Source organism: Astyanax mexicanus, chromosome 1, assembly GCF_023375975.1.
Source record: "Astyanax mexicanus isolate ESR-SI-001 chromosome 1, AstMex3_surface, whole genome shotgun sequence".
Lineage (NCBI taxonomy): Eukaryota > Metazoa > Chordata > Actinopteri > Characiformes > Acestrorhamphidae > Astyanax > Astyanax mexicanus.
Genome location: NC_064408.1, coordinates 46,288,746 through 46,308,661, shown reverse-complemented (window position 1 = coordinate 46,308,661; position 19,916 = coordinate 46,288,746). Strand labels below are relative to the sequence as shown.

The window sequence follows — 19,916 nt, the reverse complement described above, 5'->3', positions numbered from 1 at the left end:
CGCTCCAAAAAGCACAAGCACGCTAAGTTGGCATAGGTCCTACGATCCGTGAAAGTTTCGTGATTCTACGTTGAAAGCTCTAGGAGGAGTAGCGTACAGAAAAAAAGGCGTAAGAATAATAATAATAACTAGAAAAGGCAAAGTTCGTGAACGAACTTTAAGTTGGCTTGGAAAAGAACGCTAATAACGTTAAAAAGTTAAAATGGTTGCTAAGCTGTTTCTGTCTGAAGAGTGTGAAGAGTCGTGGATATGCTGTTAATTTTTGGCTAAACGCTAAATGGCAAAAACGCCGAAATCTAAAAATGTTTGGTTAAACGCTGAAATCTAAAAACGTTTGGTTAAACGCTAAAATCTAAAAACGTTTGGTTAAACGCTGAAATCTAAAAACGTTTAGTTAAACGCTGAAATCTAAAAACGTTTGTTTAAATGCTGAAATCGTAAAACTTTTGGTTAATCTTTTGATTGCCAATTTGATGCTAGGCAGTTGCTATCATTTCTGAAGTGGTTGCTAAGCTGTTGCTAGGCAGTTGCTAATGTTTTCCATTTGGTTGCTAAGCTGTTGCTAACTGGTTGCTAGGCAGTTGCTAACATATTACAGGTGGTTGCTAAGGTGTTGCTAGGTGGTTGCTAGGTTGTTGCTAGGGTGTTGCTATGGTATGCGGGGTGGTTGCTAAGATGTTGCTAGGTGGTTGCTAGGTGGTTGATAACTTGTTGCTAGGTGGTTGCTAAGGTGTTGCTATGGTATCCGGGGTGGTTGCTAAGGTGTTGCTAGGTGGTTGCTAGGCAGTTGCTATCATTTCTAAAGTGGTTACTAAGTGGTTGCTAGGCAGTTGCTAACGTTTTCCTAGTGGTTGTTAAGGTGTTGCTAAGTGGTTGCTAGGCAGTTGCTAACGTTTTCCAGGTGGTTGCTAGGCAGTTGCTAAGTGGTTGCTAGGCAGTTGCTAACGTTTTCCAAGTGGTTGCTAGGCAGTTGCTAAGTGGTTGCTAGGCAGTTGCTAACGTTTTCCAGGTGGTTGCTAAGTGGTTGCTAGGCAGTTGCTAACGTTTTCCAGGTGGTTGCTAGGCAGTTGCTAAGTTGTTGCTAGGCAGTTGCTAACGTTTTCCAGGTGGTTGCTAAGTGGTTGCTAGGCAGTTGCTAACGTATTCCAGGTGGTTGCTAGGCAGTTGCTAAGTGGTTGCTAGGCAGTTGCTAACGTTTTCCAAGTGGTTGCTCAGTGGTTGCTAAGCAGTTGCTAACGTTTTCCAGGTGGTTGCTAAGTGGTTGCTAGACAGTTGCTAACGTTTTCCAAGTGGTTGCTAGGCAGTTGCTAAGTGGTTGCTAGGCAGTTGCTAACGTTTTCCAGGTGGTTGCTAAGTGGTTGCAAGGCAGTTGCTAACGTTTTCCAGGTGGTTGCTAGGCAGTTGCTAAGTGGTTGCTTGGCAGTTGCTAACGTTTTCCAAGTGGTTGCTAGGCAGTTGCTAAGTGGTTGCTAGGCAGTTGCTAACGTTTTCCAGGTGGTTGCTAAGTGGTTGCTAGGCAGTTGCTAACATTTTCCAGGTGGTTGCTAGGCAGTTGCTAAGTGGTTGCTAGGCAGTTGCTAACGTTTTCCAGGTGGTTGCTAAGTGGTTGCTAGGCAGTTGCTAACGTATTCCAGGTTGTTGCTAGGCAGTTGCTAAGTGGTTGCTAGGCAGTTGCTCACGTTTTCCAGGTGGTTGCTCAGTGGTTGCTAGGCAGTTGCTAACGTTTTCCAGGTGGTTGCTAAGTGGTTGCTAGGCAGTTGCTAACGTATTCCAGGTGGTTGCTAGGCAGTTGCTAAGTGGTTGCTAGGCAGTTGCTAACGTTTTCCAAGTGGTTGCTAGGCAGTTGTTAAGTGGTTGCTAGGCAGTTGCTAACGTTTTCCAGGTGGTTGCTAAGTGGTTGCTAGGCAGTTGCTAACGTTTTCCAGGTGGTTGCTAAGTGGTTGCTAGGCAGTTGCTAACGTTTTCCAGGTGGTTGCTAGGCAGTTGCTAAGTGGTTGCTAGGCAGTTGCTAACGTTTTCCAAGTGGTTGCTAGGCAGTTGCTAAGTGGTTGCTAGGCAGTTGCTAACGTTTTCCAGGTGGTTGCTAAGTGGTTGCTAGGCTGTTGCTAACGTTTTCCAGGTGGTTGCTAGGCAGTTGCTAAGTTGTTGCTAGGCAGTTGCTAACGTTTTCCAGGTGGTTGCTAAGTGGTTGCTAGGCAGTTGCTAACGTATTCCAGGTGGTTGCTAGGCAGTTGCTAAGTGGTTGCTAGGCAGTTGCTAACGTTTTCCAGGTGGTTGCTCAGTGGTTGCTAGGCAGTTGCTAACGTTTTCCAGGTGGTTGCTAAGTGGTTGCTAGGCAGTTGCTAACGTATTCCAGGTGGTTGCTAGGCAGTTGCTAAGTGGTTGCTAGGCAGTTGCTAACGTTTTCCAAGTGGTTGCTAGGCAGTTGCTAAGTGGTTGCTAGGCAGTTGCTAACGTTTTCCAGGTGGTTGCTAAGTGGTTGCTAGGCAGTTGCTAACGTTTTCCAGGTGGTTGCTAGGCAGTTGCTAAGTGGTTGCTAGGCAGTTGCTAACGTTTTCCAGGTGGTTGCTCAGTGGTTGCTAGGCAGTTGCTAACGTTTTCCAGGTGGTTGCTAAGTGGTTGCTAGGCAGTTGCTAACCTATTCCAGGTGGTTGCTAGGCAGTTGCTAAGTGGTTGCTAGGCAGTTGCTAACGTTTTCCAAGTGGTTGCTAGGCAGTTGCTAAGTGGTTGCTAGGCAGTTGCTAACGTTTTCCAGGTGGTTGCTAAGTGGTTGCTAGGCAGTTGCTAACGTTTTCCAGGTGGTTGCTAGGCAGTTGCTAAGTGGTTGCTAGGCAGTTGCTAACGTTTTCCAAGTGGTTGCTAGGCAGTTGCTAAGTGGTTGCTAGGCAGTTGCTAACGTTTTCCAGGTGGTTGCTAAGTGGTTGCTAGGCAGTTGCTAACATTTTCCAGGTGGTTGCTAGGCAGTTGCTAAGTTGTTGCTAGGCAGTTGCTAACGTTTTCCAGGTGGTTGCTAAGTGGTTGCTAGGCAGTTGCTAACGTATTCCAGGTGGTTGCTAGGCAGTTGCTAAGTGGTTGCTAGGCAGTTGCTAACGTTTTCCAGGTGGTTGCTCAGTGGTTGCTAGGCAGTTGCTAACGTTTTCCAGGTGGTTGCTAAGTGGTTGCTAGGCAGTTGCTAACGTATTCCAGGTGGTTGCTAGGCAGTTGCTAAGTGGTTGCTAGGCAGTTGCTAACGTTTTCCAAGTGGTTGCTAGGCAGTTGCTAAGTGGTTGCTAGGCAGTTGCTAACGTTTTCCAGGTGGTTGCTAAGGTGTTGCTAAGTGGTTGCTAGGCAGTTGCTAACGTTTTCCAGGTGGTTGCTAAGGTGGTTGCTAAGCAGTTATTAGGTGGTTGCTAAGCCCTGGCTGGGGTGCCGGGGTGTCCAAACTTTTGACTGATAGCTGCTCCATACAGCAGCTCCTCCATACACTCACAGTACTGGAGGAGCAGGGGAGAGAAGGGGTTCCGTGCGCAGAGCTGCTCGTGTGTGAGATGGAACTCTGGGCCCCCCATTCATTTCTATGGGAAAACTTCGTACGACATTTGTACGAAAACCGTATGACGTATCGTCGAAACGTTAAAATTTTCGGAAAGAACGCGGTAAGTTCTATAGACCGTCCGATTTTTATCTTTGTATGTCAAAAATTGTTACCTACACAAACGTTCAAAGTTGTCCCCCATTCATTTCCTATGGGAAAAAAAAGCGTACGTTTACGAAGTTTTTACGAAAACCGTACGATGTATCGCTTAAAAAAGCACAAGCAACCTAATCGGGTATAGGTCCTACGATACTGCAAAATTTCGTGATTCTACGTCAAAAGCCCTAGGAGGAGATGCGTATAGAAATTTGAGCGCGGAATAATAATAATAATAATAATAATAACTAGAAAAGGTAAAGTTCGTGAACGAACTTTAAGTTGACTTGGAAAAGAACGCTAATAACGTTAAAAAGTTAAAATGGTTGCTAAGCTTTTTCCGTCTGAAGAGTGTGAAGAGTCATTGATTTGCTGTTAACACTAAATGCTAAAAACGCTGAAATCTAAAAACATTTGGTTAAACGCTGAAATCTAAAAATGTTTGATTAAACGCTGAAATCTAAAAACGTTTGGTTAAACGCTGAAATCTAAAAACATTTGGTTAAACGCTGAAATCTAAAAACGTTTGATTAAACGCTGAAATCTAAAAACGTTTGGTTAAACGCTGAAATCTAAAAACGCTTGTTTAAATGCTGAAATCGTAAAACTTTTGGTTAAACTTTTGATTGCTAATGTGTTGCTAGGCGGTTGCTATTATTTCTGAAAAGGTTGCTAAGCTGTTGCTAGGCAATTGCTAATGTTTTCCAGGTGGTTGCTAAGCTGTTGCTAACTAGTTGCTAGGCAGTTGCTAACATATAACAGGTGGTTGCTAGGCAGTTGCTAAGTGGTTGCTAGGCAGTTGCTAACGTTTTCCAAGTGGTTGCTAGGCAGTTGCTTAGTGGTTGCTAGGCAGTTGCTAACGTTTTCCAGGTGGTTGCTAAGTGGTTGCTAGGCAGTTGCTAACATATTCCAGGTGGTTGCTAGGCAGTTGCTAAGTGGTTGCTAGGCAATTGCTAACGTTTTCCAGGTGGTTGCTAAGTGGTTGCTAGGCAGTTGCTAACGTATTCCAGGTGGTTGCTAGGCAGTTGCTAAGTGGTTGCTAGGCAGTTGCTAACGTTTTCCAGGTGGTTGCTAAGTGGTTGCTAGGCAGTTGCTAACATATTCCAGGTGGTTGCTAGGCAGTTGCTAAGTGGTTGCTAGGCAGTTGCTAACGTTTTCCAGGTGGTTGCTAAGCGGTTGGTAGGCAGTTGCTAACGTTTTCCAGGTGGTTGCTAAGTGGTTGCTAGGCAGTTGCTAACGTTTTCCAGGTGGTTGCTAGGCAGTTGCTAAGTGGTTGCTAGGCAGTTGCTAATGTTTTCCAAGTGGTTGCTAGGCAGTTGCTAAGTGGTTGCTAGGCAGTTGCTAACATTTTCCAGGTGGTTGCTAAGTGGTTGCTAGGTAGTTGCTAACATATTCCAGGTGGTTGCTAGGCAGCTGCTAAGTGGTTGCTAGGCAGTTGCTAACGTTTTCCAGGTGGTTGCTAAGTGGTTGCTAGGCAGTTGCTAACGTTTTCCAGGTGGTTGCTAAGTGGTTGCTAGGCAGTTGCTAATGTTTTCCAGGTGGTTGCTAGGCAGTTGCTAAGTGGTTGCTAGGCAGTTGCTAACGTTTTCCAGGTGGTTGCTAAGTGGTTGCTAGGCAGTTGCTAACGTTTTCCAGGTGGTTGCTAGGCAGTTGCTAAGTTGTTGTTAGGCAGTTGCTAACGTTTTCCAGGTGGTTGCTAAGTGGTTGCTAGGCAGTTGCTAACGTATTCCAGGTGGTTGCTAGGCAGTTGCTAAGTGGTTGCTAGGCAGTTGCTAACTTTTTCCAGGTGGTTGCTAAGTGGTTGCTAGGTAGTTGCTAACGTATTCCAGGTGGTTGCTAGGCAGCTGCTAAGTGGTTGCTAGGCAGTTGCTAACGTTTTCCAGGTGGTTGCTAGGCAGTTGCTAAGTGGTTGCTAGGCAGTTGCTAACGTTTTCCAGGTGGTTGCTAAGTGGTTGCTAGGCAGTTGCTAGGCAGTTGCTAACGTTTTCCAGGTGTTTGCTAAGTGGTTGCTAACTGGTTGCTAGGCAGTTGCTATAATTTCTAAAGTGGTTGCTAAGTTGTTGCTAAGTGGTTGCTAGGCAGTTGCTAACGTTTTCCAGGTGGTTGCTAAGGTGTTGCTAAGTGGTTGCTAAGCAGTTAATAGGTGGTTGCTAAAACCTGGCTGGGGTGCCGGGGTGTCCAAACTTTTGACTGATAGCTGCTCCATACAGCAGCTCCTCCATACACTCACAGTACTGGAGGAGCAGGGGAGAGAAGGGGTTCCGTGCGCAGAGCTGCTCGTGTGTGAGATGGAACTCTGGGCTCCCCATTCATTTCTATGGGAAAACTTCGTACGACATTTGTACGAAAACCGTACGTCGTATCACTTCGCAACCTGCTATTAATTTAAAGATCTCGATAAGATCTATAAGCTCGCCGAATTTGGTGTTCGTATCTCAAAAATTGTGGCAGTTACGGACGTTTAAAATTTGGCCCCATTCATTCCTATGGGAAAAAAATGCGTACGTTTACGAAGTTTTTACGAAAACCGTACAATATATCGCTTCAAAAAGCACAAGCAACCTGAACCGCTATAGGTACTACGATACTGTAAAATTTCGTGATTCTACGTCAAAAGCTGTAGGAGGAGATGCGTACAACAAAAAAAGCGCGGAATAATAATAATAATAATAACTAGAAAAGGTAAAGTTCGTGAACGAACTTTAAGTTGGCTTGGAAAAGAACGCTAATAACGTTAAAAAGTTAAAATGGTTGCTAAACTTTTTCCGTCTGAAGAGTGTGAAGAGTCATTGATATGCTGTTAACGCTAAATGCTAAAAACGCTGAAATCTAAAAACATTTGGTTAAACGCTGAAATCTAAAAACATTTGTTAAACGCTGAAATCTAAAAATGTTTGATTAAACGCTGAAATCTAAAAACGTTTGGTTAAAAGATGAAATCTAAAAACATTTGGTTAAACGCTGAAATCTAAAAACGTTTGATTAAATGCTGAAATCTAAAAACGTTTGGTTAAACGCTGAAATCTAAAAACGCTGGTTTAAATGCTGAAATCGTAAAACTTTTGGTTAAACTTTTGATTGCTAATGTGTTGCTAGGCAGTTGCTATCATTTCTAAAAAGGTTGCTAAGCTGTTGCTAGGCAATTGCTAATGTTTTCCAGGTGGTTGCTAAGCTGTTGCTAACTGGTTGCTAGGCAATTGCTAACATATAACAGGTGGTTGCTAAGGTGTTGCTAGGTGGTTGCTAGGGTGTTGCTAGGTTGTTGCTATCATTTCTAAAGTGGTTGCTAAGTGGTTGCTATGCAGTTGCTATCGTTTTCCTAGTGGTTGTTAAGGTGTTGCTAAGTGGTTGCTAGGCAGTTGCTATCATTTCTAAAGTGGTTGCTAAGTGGTTGCTAGGCAGTTGCTATCGTTTTCCTAGTGGTTGTTAAGGTGTTGCTAAGTGGTTGCTAGGCAGTTGCTATCATTTCTAAAGTGGTTGCTAGGCAGTTGCTAACGTTTTCCCAATGGTTGTTAAGGTGTTGCTAAGTGGTTGCTAGGCAGTTGCTTTCATTTCTAAAGTAGTTGCTAAGTGGTTGCTAGGCAGTTGCTAACGTTTTCCAGGTGGTTGCTAAGTGGTTGCTAGGCAGTTGCTAACGTTTTCCAGGTGGTTGCTAGGCAGTTGCTAAGTGGTTGCTAGGCAGTTGCTAACGTTTTCCAAGTGGTTGCTAGGCAGTTGCTAAGTGGTTGCTAGGCAGTTGCTAACATTTTCCAGGTGGTTGCTAAGTGGTTGCTAGGTAGTTGCTAACATATTCCAGGTGGTTGCTAGGCAGCTGCTAAGTGGTTGCTAGGCAGTTGCTATCATTTCTAAAGTGGTTGCTAGGCAGTTGCTAACGTTTTCCCAATGGTTGTTAAGGTGTTGCTAAGTGGTTGCTAGGCAGTTGCTTTCATTTCTAAAGTAGTTGCTAAGTGGTTGCTAGGCAGTTGCTAACGTTTTCCAGGTGGTTGCTAAGTGGTTGCTAGGCAGTTGCTAACGTTTTCCAGGTGGTTGCTAGGCAGTTGCTAAGTGGTTGCTAGGCAGTTGCTAACGTTTTCCAAGTGGTTGCTAGGCAGTTGCTAAGTGGTTGCTAGGCAGTTGCTAACATTTTCCAGGTGGTTGCTAAGTGGTTGCTAGGTAGTTGCTAACATATTCCAGGTGGTTGCTAGGCAGCTGCTAAGTGGTTGCTAGGCAGTTGCTAACGTTTTCCAGGTGGTTGCTAAGTGGTTGCTAGGCAGTTGCTAACGTTTTCCAGGTGGTTGCTAGGCAGTTGCTAAGTGGTTGCTAGGCAGTTGCTAACGTTTTCCAAGTGGTTGCTAGGCAGTTGCTAAGTGGTTGCTAGGCAGTTGCTAACGTTTTCCAGGTGGTTGCTAAGTGGTTGCTAGGCAGTTGCTAACGTTTTCCAGGTGGTTGCTAGGCAGTTGCTAAGTTGTTGCTAGGCAGTTGCTAACGTTTTCCAGGTGGTTGCTAAGTGGTTGCTAGGCAGTTGCTAACGTATTCCAGGTGGTTGCTAGGCAGTTGCTAAGTGGTTGCTAGGCAGTTGCTAACGTTTTCCAGGTGGTTGCTCAGTGGTTGCTAGGCAGTTGCTAATGTTTTCCAGGTGGTTGCTAAGTGGTTGCTAGGCAGTTGCTAACGTATTCCAGGTGGTTGCTAGGCAGTTGCTAAGTGGTTGCTAGGCAGTTGCTAACGTTTTCCAAGTGGTTGCTAGGCAGTTGCTAAGTGGTTGCTAGGCAGTTGCTAACGTTTTCCAGGTGGTTGCTAAGTGGTTGCTAGGCAGTTGCTAACGTTTTCCAGGTGGTTGCTAGGCAGTTGCTAAGTGGTTGCTAGGCAGTTGCTAACGTTTTCCAAGTGGTTGCTAGGCAGTTGCTAAGTGGTTGCTAGGCAGTTGCTAACATTTTCCAGGTGGTTGCTAAGTGGTTGCTAGGCAGTTGCTAACATTTTCCAGGTGGTTGCTAGGCAGTTGCTAAGTTGTTGCTAGGCAGTTGCTAACGTTTTCCAGGTGGTTGCTAAGTGGTTGCTAGGCAGTTGCTAACGTATTCCAGGTGGTTGCTAGGCAGTTGCTAAGTGGTTGCTAGGCAGTTGCTAACGTTTTCCAGGTGGTTGCTCAGTGGTTGCTAGGCAGTTGCTAATGTTTTCCAGGTGGTTGCTAAGTGGTTGCTAGGCAGTTGCTAACGTATTCCAGGTGGTTGCTAGGCAGTTGCTAAGTGGTTGCTAGGCAGTTGCTAACGTTTTCCAAGTGGTTGCTAGGCAGTTGCTAACGTTTTCCAGGTGTTTGCTAAGTGGTTGCTAACTGGTTGCTAGGCAGTTGCTATAATTTCTAAAGTGGTTGCTAAGTTGTTGCTAAGTGGTTGCTAGGCAGTTGCTAACGTTTTCCAGCTGGTTGCTAAGGTGTTGCTAACTGGTTGCTAAGCAGTTAATAGGTGGTTGCTAAAACCTGGCTGGGGTGCCGGGGTGTCCAAACTTTTGACTGATAGCTGCTCCATACAGCAGCTCCTCCATACACTCACAGTACTGGAGGAGCAGGGGAGAGAAGGGGTTCCGTGCTCAGAGCTGCTCCTGTGTGAGATGGAACTCTGGGCCCCCCATTCATTTCTATGGGAAAACTTCGTACGACAATTGTACGAAAACCGTACGTCGTATCACTTCGCAACCTCCTATTAATTTAAAGATCTCCATAAGATCTATAAGCTCGCCGAATTTGGTGTTCGTATCTCAAAAATTGTGGCAGTTACGGACGTTTAAAATTTGGCCCCATTCATTCCTATGGGAAAAAAATGCATACGTTTACGAAGTTTTTACGAAAACCGTACGATATATCGCTTCAAAAAGCACAAGCAACCTGAACCGCTATAGGTACTACGATACTGTAAAATTTCGTGATTCTACGTCAAAAGCTGTAGGAGGAGATGCGTACAACAAAAAAAGCGCGGAATAATAATAATAATAATAATAATAAGAAGATTACGAAGAACAATAAGTTGGCTTTTCCAAGCCAACTTAACTAGAAAAGGCAAAGTTCGTGAACGAACTTTAAGTTGGCTTGGAAAAGAACACTAATAACGTTAAAAAGTTAAAATGGTTGCTAAGCTTTTTCCGTCTGAAGAGTGTGAAGAGTCATTGATATGCTGTTAACTTTTGGCTAACGCTAAATGCCAAAAACGCTGAAATCTAAAAACGTTTGGTTAAACGCTGAAATCTAAAAACATTTGGTTAAACGCTGAAATCTAAAAACGTTTGATTAAACGCTGAAATCTAAAAACGTTTGATTAAACGCTGAAATCTAAAAACGTTTGGTTAAACGCTGAAATCTAAAAACATTTAGTTAAACGCTGAAATCTAAAAACGTTTGATTAAACGCTGAAATCTAAAAACGTTTGGTTAAACGCTGAAATCTAAAAACGCTTGATTAAACACTGAAATCTAAAAACGCTTGTTTAAATGCTGAAATCGTAAAAATTTGGTTAAACTTTTGATTGCTAATGTGTTGCTAGGCAGTTGCTATCATTTCTGAAAAGGTTGCTAAGCTGTTGCTAGGCAGTTGCTAATGTTTTCCAGGTGGTTGTTAAGCTATTGATAACTGGTTGCTAGGCAGTTGCTATCATTTCTAAAGTGGTTGCTAAGTGGTTGCTAGGCAGTTGCTAACGTTTTCCTAATGGTTGCTAAGGTGTTGGTAAGTGGTTGCTAGGCAGTTGCTATCATTTCTAAAGTGGTTGCTAAGTGGTTGCTAGGCAGTTGCTAACGTTTTCCAGGTGGTTGCTAAGGTGTTGCTAAGTGGTTGCTAGGCAGTTGCTAACGTTTTCCAGGTGGTTGCTAAGGTGTTGCTAAGTGGTTGCTAGGCAGTTGCTAACGTTTTCCAGGTGGTTGCTAAGGTGTTGCTAAGTGGTTGCTAGGCAGTTGCTATCGTTTCTAAAGTGGTTGCTAGGCAGTTGCTAACGTTTTCCATGTGGTTGCTAAGTGGTTGCTAGGCAGTTGCTATCATTTCTAAAGTGGTTGCTAAGTGGTTGCAAGGCAGTTGCTAACGTTTTCCTAGTGGTTGTTAAGGTGTTGCTAAGTGGTTGCTAGGCAGTTGCTATCATTTCTAAAGTGGTTGCTAGGCAGTTGTTAACGTTTTCCATGTGTATGCTAAGTGTTTGCTAGGCAGTTGCTATCATTTCTAAAGTGGTTGCTAAGTGGTTGCTAGGCAGTTGCTAACGTTTTCCAAGTGGTTGCTAGGCAGTTGCTAAGTGGTTGCTAGGCAGTTGCTAACATTTTCCAGGTGGTTGCTAAGTGGTTGCTAGGTAGTTGCTAACATATTCCAGGTGGTTGCTAGGCTGCTGCTAAGTGGTTGCTAGGCAGTTGCTAACGTTTTCCAGGTGGTTGCTAAGAGGTTGCTAGGCAGTTGCTAACGTTTTCCAGGTGGTTGCTAGGCAGTTGCTAAGTGGTTGCTAGGCAGTTGCTAACGTTTTCCAAGTGGTTGCTAGGCAGTTGCTAAGTGGTTGCTAGGCAGTTGCTAACGTTTTCCAGGTGGTTGCTAAGTGGTTGCTAGGCAGTTGCTAACGTTTTCCAGGTGGTTGCTAGGCAGTTGCTAAGTGGTTGCTAGGCAGTTGCTAACGTTTTCCAGGTGGTTGCTCAGTGGTTGCTAGGCAGTTGCTAACGTTTTCCAGGTGGTTGCTAAGTGGTTGCTAGGCAGTTGCTAACGTTTTCCAGGTGGTTGCTAGGCAGTTGCTAAGTGGTTGCTAGGCAGTTGCTAACGTTTTCCAAGTGGTTGCTAGGCAGTTGCTAAGTGGTTGCTAGGCAGTTGCTAACGTTTTCCCGGTGGTTGCTAAGTGGTTGCTAGGCAGTTGCTAACGTTTTCCAGGTGGTTGCTAGGCAGTTGCTAAGTGGTTGCTAGGCAGTTGCTAACGTTTTCCAAGTGGTTGCTAGGCAGTTGCTAAGTGGTTGCTAAGCAGTTGCTAAGTGGTTGCTAGGCAGTTGCTAACGTTTTCCAGGTGGTTGCTAAGGTGTTGCTAAGTGGTTGCTAGGCAGTTGCTAACGTTTTCCAGGTGGTTGCTAAGGTGGTTGCTAAGCAGTTATTAGGTGGTTGCTAAGCCCTGGCTGGGGTGCCGGGGTGTCCAAACTTTTGACTGATAGCTGCTCCATACAGCAGCTCCTCCATACACTCACAGTACTGGAGGAGCAGGGGAGAGAAGGGGTTCCGTGCGCAGAGCTGCTCGTGTGTGAGATGGAACTCTGGGCCCCCCATTCATTTCAATGGGAAAACTTCGTACGACATTTGTACGAAAACCGTACGACGTATCGTCGAAACGTTAAAATTTTCGGAAAGAACGCGGTAAGTTCTATAGACCGTCCGATTTTTGTCTTTGTATGTCAAAAATTGTTACCTACACAAACGTTCAAAGTTGTCCCCCATTCATTTCCTATGGGAAAAAAAAGCGTACGTTTACGAAGTTTTTACGAAAACCGTACAATGTATCGCTTAAAAAAGCACAAGCAACCTATTCGGGTATAGGTCCTACGATACTGCAAAATTTCGTGATTCTACGTCAAAAGCCCTAGGAGGAGATGCGTATAGAAATTTGAGCGCGGAATAATAATAATAATAATAATAATAATAAGAAGATTACGAAGAACAGTAAGTTGGCTTTTCCAAGCCAACTTAATAATAATAAGAAGATTACGAAGAACAATAAGTTGGCTTTTCCAAGCCAACTTAATAAGAAGATTACGAAGAACAGTAAGTTGGCTTTTCCAAGCCAACTTAACTAGAAAAGGCAAAGTTCGTGAACGAACTTTAAGTTGGCTTGGAAAAGTACGCTAATAACGTTGAAAAGTTAAAATGGTTGCTAAGTGGTTGCTAGGTAGTTGTGATCATTACTAAAGTGGTTGCTAAGCGTTTGCTAGGCAGTTGCTAACGTTTTCCAGGTGGTTGCTTAGGTGTTGCTAAGCAGTTGCTAGGCAGTTGCTAACGTATTCCACACGGTTGCTAAGCAGTTGCTAACGTTTTCCAAGTGGTGGCTAAAGTATAGCTAACTGGTTGCTAGGCAGTTGCTATCATTTCTAAAGTGGTTGCTAAGAAGTTGCTAGGCAGTTGCTAACATATTCCACATGGTTGCTAAGTGGTTGCTAGGCAGTTGCTAACATTTTCCAGGTGGCTGATAAGATGTTGTTAAGTGGTTGCTAGGCAGTTGCTATCATTTCTAAAGTGGTTGCTAGGCAGTTGCTATAATTTCTAAAGTGGTTGCTAGGCAGTTGCTAACGTTTTCCTAGTGGTTGCTAAGGTGTTTCTAAGTGGTTGCTAGGCAGTTGCTATCATTACTAAAGTGGTTGCTAAGTGATTGCTAGGCAGTTGCTAACGTTTTCCTAGTGGTTGCTAAGGTGTTGCTAAGTGGTTGCTAGGCAGTTGCTATCGGTTCTAAAGTGGTTGCTAAGCAGTTGCTAGGCAGTTGGCAACATATTCCACATGGTTGCTAAGTGGTTGCTAGGCAGTTGCTAACATTTTCCAGGTGGTTGCTAAGATGTTAAGTGGTTGCTAGGCAGTTGCTATAATTTCTAAAGTGGTTGCTAGGCAGTTTCTAACGTTTCCCTAGTGGTTGCTAAGGTGTTGCTAAGTGGTTGTTAGGCAGTTGCTATCATTTCTAAAGTGGTTGCTAAGTGGTTGCTAGGCAGTTGCTAACGTTTTCCAAGTGGTTGCTAAGGTGTAGCTAACTGGTTGCTAGGCAGTTGCAATAATTTCTAAAGTGGTTGCTAGGCAGTTGCTAACGTTTTCCTAGTGGTTGCTAAGGTGTTGCTAAGTGGTTGCTAGGCAGTTGCTATCATTACTAAAGTGGTTGCTAAGTGGTTGCTAGGCAGTTGCTAACGTTTTCCTAGTGGTTGCTAAGGTGTTGCTAAGTGGTTGCTAGGCAGTTGCTATCGGTTCTAAAGTGGTTGCTAAGCAGTTGCTAGGCAGTTGCTAACATATTCCACATGGTTGCTAAGTGGTTGCTAGGCAGTTGCTAACATTTTCCAGGTGGTTGCTAAGATGTTGTTAAGTGGTTGCTAGGCAGTTGCTATAATTTCTAAAGTGGTTGCTAGGCAGTTTCTAACGTTTCCCTAGTGGTTGCTAAGGTGTTGCTAAGTGGTTGCTAGGCAGTTGCTATCATTACTAATGTGGTTGCTAAGCAGTTGCTAACGTTTTCCTAGTGGTTGCTAAGGTGTTGCTAAGTGGTTGCTAGGCAGTTGCTATCATTACTAAAGTGGTTGCTAAGTGGTTGCAAGGCAGTTACTAACGTTTTCCTAGTGGTTGCTAAGGTGTTGCTAAGTGGTTGCTAGGCAGTTGCTAACGTTTTCCTAGTGGTTGCTAAGGTGTTGCTAAGTGGTTGCTAGGCAGTTGCTATCATTTCTAAAGTGGTTGCTAAGTGGTTGCTAGGCAGTTGCTAACGTTTTCCAAGTGGTTGCTAAGGTGTAGCTAACTGGTTGCTAGGCAGTTGCTATCATTTCTAAAGTGGTTGCTAAGTGGTTGCTAGGCAGTTGCTAACGTTTTCCAAGTGGTTGCTAAGGTGTAGCTAACTGGTTGCTAGGCAGTTGCTATCATTTTTAAAGTAGTTGCTAGGCAGTTGCCAACACATTCCACATAGTTGCTAAGTGGTTGCTAGACAGTTTGCTATCATTTCTAAAGTGGTTGCTAAGCGGTTGCTAGGCAGTTGCTAACCTTTTCCAGGTGGTTGCTAAGGTGTAGCTAACTGGTTGCTAGGCAGTTGCTAACGTATTCCACATGGTTGCTAAGTAGTTGCCAAGTGGTTGCTAGGCAGTTGCTAACGTTTTCCAGGTGGTTGCTAAGGTGTTGCTAACTGGTTGCTAGGCAGTTGCCATCATTTCTAAAGTGGTTGCTAAATGGTTGCTAGGCAGTTGCTAACATTTTCCAGGTGGTTGCTAAGGTGTAGCTAACTGGTTGCTAGGCAGCTGCTATTATTTTTAAAGTAGTTGCTAGGCAGTTGCTAACGTATTCCACATGGTTGCTAAGTGGTTGCTAGACAGTTGCTATCATTTCTAAAGTGGTTGCTAAGTGGTTGCTAGGCAGTTGCTAACGTTTTCCGGGTGGTTGCTAAGGCAGTTGCTAAGGCAGCAGCTAACTGGTTGCTAGGCAGTTGCTATCAATTTAAAGTAGTTGCTAGGCAGTTGCCAACATATTCCAAATGGTTGCTAAGTGGTTGCTAGACAGTTGCTGTCATTTCTAAAGTGGTTGCTAAGCAGTTGCTAGGCAGTTGCTAACGTTTTCCAGGTGGTTGCTAACTGGTTGCTAGGCAGTTGCTAATTTATTCCACATGGTTGCTACGTGGTTGCTAGGCAGTTTCTAATATTTTCCAGGTGGTTGCTAAGGTGTTGCAAGGCAGTTGCCATCATTTCTAAAGTGGTTGCTAAGTGGTTGCTAGGCAGTTGCTAAAGTTTTCCAGGTGGTTGCTAAGGTGGTTGCTAAGCAGTTAATAGGTGGTTGCAAAGCCCTGACTGGGGTGCCGGGGTGTCCAAACTTTTGACTGATAGCTGCTCCATACAGCAGCTCCTCCATACACTCACAGTACTGGAGGAGCAGGGGAGAGAAGGGGTTCCGTGCGCAGAGCTGCTTGTGTGCGAGATGGAACTCTGGGCCCCCCATTCATTTCTATGGGGCAACTTCGTACGACATTTGTACGAAATCCGTACGACATATCGTTTCGTAAAGCATATTTTCGGAAAGAACTCACTAAGTTCTATAGACCATCTGAATTTCGTCTTCGTATCTCAAAAATTGTGAGGCTCACAGCCATTCAAAATTCTTCTAGTTCATTGTCTATGGAAAAAAGGGCGTACGTTTACGAAGTTTTTACGAAAATCGTACGATGTATCGCTCCAAAAAGCACAAGCACACCCCGCGGCTATAAGTTCTACCATTGTGTGAAGTTTCGTGGTTCTAGCTCGAAAGCTCTAGGAGGAGTAGTTGTTTATAAAACGTGGCGAGAATAATAATAATAATAATAATAACTAGAAAAGGAAAGTTCGATAACGAACTTTAAGTTGGCTTGGAAAAGTACGTTAAATAGTTAATAACGTTGAATAGTTAAAATGGTTGCTAAGATATTTCTGTCTAAAGCGTGTGAAGAGTGGTTGCTATGCTGTTGACTTTCGGCTAAATGTTGAAGTCCAAAAAGTTTTGGCTAACATGGTGAAAAGCTTATAATTATCTTATAAAGTAAAGTGTTGCTAAGTGGTTGCTAGGTAGTTGCTAGGCAGTTGCTAATGTAGTCCACATCGTTGCTTAGTGCTTGCTAATTGGTTGCTAGGCAGTTGCGAACATATTCCAGGTGGTTGCTAAGCTGTTGCTAACTTGTTGCTAGGCAATTCCTAACGTATTCCAAATGGTTTTTAAGTGGTTATTAGGCAGTTTCTAATATTTTCCAGGTGGTTGCTAACTGGTTGCTATGGTATCTGGGGTGGTTGCTAAGGTGTTGCTAGGTGGTTGCTAAGGTGTTGCTATGGTATCTGGGGTGGTTGCTAAGGTGTTGCTAGGTGGTTGCTAGAGGGTTGCTAGGTGGTTGCTAAGGTGTTGCTATGGGATCCGGGGTGGTTGCTAAGGTGTTGCTATGGTATCCGGGTTGGTTGCTAAGGTGTTGCTAGGTGGTTGCTAAGGTGTTGCTATGGTATCCAGGGTGGTTGCTAAGGTGTTGCTAGGTGGTTGCTAGGGTGTTGCTAGGCGGTTGCTATGGTATCCAGGGTGGTTGCTAAGGTGTTGCTAGGTGGTTGCTAAGGTGTTGCTAGGTGGTTGCTATGGTGTTGCTATGGTATCCGGGGTGGTTGCTAAGGTGTTGCTAGGTGGTTGCTAAGGTGTTGCTATGGTATCCAGGGTGGTTGCTAAGGTGTTGCTAGGTGGTTGCTAGGTGGTTGCTAGGGTGTTGCTAGGTGGTTGCTAAGGTGTTGATTTGGTATCCAGGGTGGTTGCTAAGGTATTGCTAGGTGGTTGCTAAGGTGTTGCTAGGTGGTTGCTAAGGTGTTGCTATGGTATCCGGGGTGGTTGCTAAGGTGTTGCTAGGTGGTTGCAAGGTGGTTGCTAAGGTGTTGCTAGGTGGTTGCTAGGGTGTTGCTAGGTGGTTGCTAAGGTTTTGCTAGGTGGTTGCTAAGGTGTTGCTATGGTATCCAGGGTGGTTGCTAAGGTGTTGCTAGGTGGTTGCTAAGGTGTTGCTATGGTATCCGGGGTGGTTGCTAAGGTGTTGCTAGGTGGTTGCTAAGGTGTTGCTATGGTATCCTGGGTGGTTGCTAAGGTGTTGCTAGGTGGTTGCTAGGCAGTTGCTAAGGTGTTGCTATGGTATCCTGGGTGGTTGCTAAGGTGTTTCTAGGTGGTTGCTAAGGTGTTGCTAGGTGGTTGCTAAGGTGTTGCTAGGTGGTTGCTAAGGTGTTGCTATGGTATCCTGGGTGGTTGCTAAGGTGTTGCTAGGTGGTTGCTAGGCAGTTGCTAAGGTGTTGCTATGGTATCCAGGGTGGTTGCTAAGGTGTTGCTAGGTGGTTGCTTAAGTGTTGCTATGGTATCCGGGGTGGATGCTATGGTGTGGTTGCTAAGGTGTTGCTAGGTGGTTGCTAAGGTGTTGCTATGGTATCCAGGGTGGTTGCTAAGGTGTTGCTAGGTGGTTGCTAAGGTGTTGCTATGGTATCCTGGGTGGTTGCTAAGGTGTTTCTAGGTGGTTGCTAAGGTGTTGCTAGGTGGTTGCTAAGGTGTTGCTATGGTATCCAGGGTGGTTGCTAAGGTGTTGCTAGGTGGTTGCTAGGTGGTTGCTAGGGTGTTGCTAGGTGGTTGCTAAGGTGTTGCTATGGTATCCAGGGTGGTTGCTAAGGTGTTGCTAGGTGGTTGCTAAGGTGTTGCTAGGTGGTTGCTAAGGTGTTGCTAGGTGGTTGCTAAGGTGTTGCTATGGTATCCGGGGTGGTTGCTAAGGTGTTGCTAGGTGGTTGCAAGGTGGTTGCTAAGGTGTTGCTAGGCGGTTGCTAAGGTGTTGCTATGGTGTCTAGGGTGGTTGCTAAGGTGTTGCTAGGTGGTTGCTAAGATGTTGCTATGGTATCTGGGGTGGTTGCTAAGGTGTTGCTAGGTGTATCTAACTGGTCGCTAGGCAGTTGCTACCATTTCTAAAGTGGTTGCTAAGCAGTTGCTAGGCAGTTGCTAACGTTTTCCAGGTGGTTGCTAAGGTGTTGCTATCTGGTTGCTAGGCAGTTGCTAACGTATTACACAGGGTTGCTAAGTGGTTGCTAGGCAGTTGCTAATGTTTTCCAGGTGGTTGCTAAGGTGTATCTAACTGGTTCCTAGGCAGTAGTAGATAAAAAGAAAGAGTGTTAAATGTAGAAGTACAGAAAAAGGGAGAGCCTGAAATAGAGAAGTAGAGAGAAAATCAGCGTGAGAAGTAGAGAAAGAACACCCGAGAATGTGAGAAAAAGAGTGACAAGTAGAGAGAAATATTGAACGAGAGAAAGAGAATTAGGGAAAAAGAGAGATCGAGAAATAAAGAAGTAGAGAAAGAAAAAGGATGTAGTAGAGAGATAGATAGAAAGAGAAAGCAAGACAGAAAAGTAGAGTGAAAGAGAAGTAGAGAGAAGAGCGAGAAATAAAGAGAGAGTAAGAGAGAAATAGAGAAATAGAAAAGTAGAAAGAAAGAGACATAGAAAAGTAGAGAGAGTGAGAAAGAGAGAGTGAGAAATAGAGAAGTAGAGAGAGAGTGAGAAAGAGAGAGTGAGAAATAGAGAAGTAGAGAGAGTGAGAAATAGAGACGTAGAGAGAGAGTGAGAAAGAGAGTGAGAAATAGAGAAGTAGAGAGAGAGTGAGAAATAGAGACGTAGAGAGAGAGTGAAAAAGAGAGTGAGAAATATAGAAGTAGAGAGAGTGAGAAATAAAGAGAAATAGAGACGTAGAGAGAAAGTGAAAAGGAGAGTGAGAAATATAGAAGTAGAGAGAGTGAGAAATATAGAAGTAGAGAGAGAGAGTGAGAAATAGAGACGTAGAGAGAGAGTGAGAAATAGAGACGTAGAGAGAGTGAGAAATAGAGACGTAGAAAAGAGTGAGAAAGAGAGAGTGAGAAATAGAGAAGTAGAGAGAGAGTGAGAAATAGAGACGTAGAGAGAGAGTGAGAAATAGAGAAGTAGAGAGCAAAAGAGAGAGTGAGAAGTACAGAGCAAAAGAGAGAGTGAGACAGAGAAGTAGAGAGCAAACGAGAGAGTGAGAAGTAGAGAAGTAGAGAGCAAAAGAAAGAGTGAGAAATAGAGAAGTAGAGAGAGAGTGGGAAAGATAGAGTGAGAATTAGAGAAGTAGAGAGAGAGTGAGAAAGAGAGAGTGAGATAGAGAAGTAGAGAGAGAGTGAGAAATAGAGACGTAGAGAGAGTGAGAAAGAGAGAGTGAGATAGAGAAGTAGAGAGAGAGTGAGAAATAGAGTGAGAAATAGAGACGTAGAGAGAGAGTGAGAAAGAGAGTGAGAAATAGAGGAGTAGAGAGCAAAAGAGAGTGAGAAATAGAGAAGTAGAGAGCAAAAGAGAGAGTGAGAAGTAGAGAAGTAGAGAGCAAAAGAAAGAGTGAGAAATATAGAAATAGAGAGAGAGTGGGAAAGAGAGTGAGAATTAGAGAAGTAGAGAGCGAAAGAGAGAGTGAGAAAGAGAGAATGGTTGCTAAGCAGTTAATAGGTGGTTGCTAAACCCTGGCTGGGGTGCCGGGGTGTCCAAACTTTTGACTGATAGCTGCTCCATACAGCAGCTCCTCCATACACTCACAGTACTGGAGGAGCAGGGGAGAGAAGGGGTTCCGTGCGCAGAGCTGCTCGTGTGCGAGATGGAACTCTGGGCCCCCCATTCATTTCTATGGGAAAACTTCGTACGAAAATTGTACGAAAACCATACGTCGTATCGCTTCGCAACCTGCTATTAATTTAAAGATCTCGGTAAGATCTATAAGCTCGCCAAATTTGGTCTTCGTATCTCAAAAATTGTGGCGGTTACGGACGTTTAAAATTTCGCCCCATTCATTCCTATGGGGAAAAAATGCGTACGTTTACGAAGTTTTTACGAAAACCGTACGATAAATCGCTCCAAAAAGCACAAGCACGCTAAGTTGGCATAGGTCCTACGATCCGTGAAAGTTTCGTGATTCTACGTTGAAAGCTCTAGGAGGAGTAGCGTACAGAAAAAAAGGCGTAAGAATAATAATAATAACTAGATTGCAGTTCCTGCAGAAACTGCGAGTGTGATTGCAGTGCTGGCTGGTATCTGCTAAGGTGTT

At 44.3% G+C, this 19,916-nt stretch overlaps 1 protein-coding gene and 1 long non-coding RNA gene across 2 annotated transcripts in view; one reads left to right on the top strand and one right to left on the bottom strand.

Moving 5' to 3' along the window:
- The window catches only part of LOC125804766 (CMRF35-like molecule 6), an 88,646-nt gene that overhangs the window by 30,201 nt on the left and 38,529 nt on the right, over positions 1-19,916 (bottom strand). The window lies entirely within an intron of this gene.
- LOC125802162 (uncharacterized) lies at positions 5,137-18,723 on the top strand. The gene is made up of 2 exons (XR_007439107.1): positions 5,137-5,208; positions 17,931-18,723. It is a non-coding gene; the product is annotated as an uncharacterized LOC125802162 (long non-coding RNA).